Source organism: Buceros rhinoceros, unplaced genomic scaffold (assembly GCF_000710305.1).
Source record: "Buceros rhinoceros silvestris isolate BGI_N320 unplaced genomic scaffold, ASM71030v1 scaffold15951, whole genome shotgun sequence".
Classification (NCBI taxonomy): domain Eukaryota; kingdom Metazoa; phylum Chordata; class Aves; order Bucerotiformes; family Bucerotidae; genus Buceros; species Buceros rhinoceros.
In genome coordinates, this window is record NW_010392711.1 from 377 (window position 1) to 875 (window position 499).

Sequence of the window (499 nt, forward strand, 5' to 3'; positions counted from 1 at the left end):
TATTTGCTCTATTTGTTTTCAATTTGGAAGACTGTAATGCAGCTTGCAGTCAAAATCCAGCCCTCCCCCACCAGACGCTGACTTCTGGTGAAGATATCATATGGGGGTGTCTTCTCCTCAAGTGAAGTGTCCCTCATATGAAGCAGATCCTCAAATGGAGCATCTCTGTGCGGAGGGCAGGCTGAAAGCCCTGGGCTGCTTAGCTGGAGCAGAGCAGCCTGAGAGGGGACCTAACCAGTGGTATCAGTAGCTAAACTGGGGGCAACGGGCACAACTGGGACATGGGAAGGTCCCACTGAGTGTGAGGAGAAACTTCTCTGCTGTGAGGGTGAGAACCAGTGGTATCAGTAGCTAAACTGGGGGCAACGGGCACAACTGGGACATGGGAAGGTCCCACTGAGTGTGAGGAGAAACTTCTCTGCTGTGAGGGTGAGGGAGCCCTGGCCCAGGCTCCCCAGAGAGGCTGTGGAGTCTCCTGCTCTGGGGAGATTCCAAAACC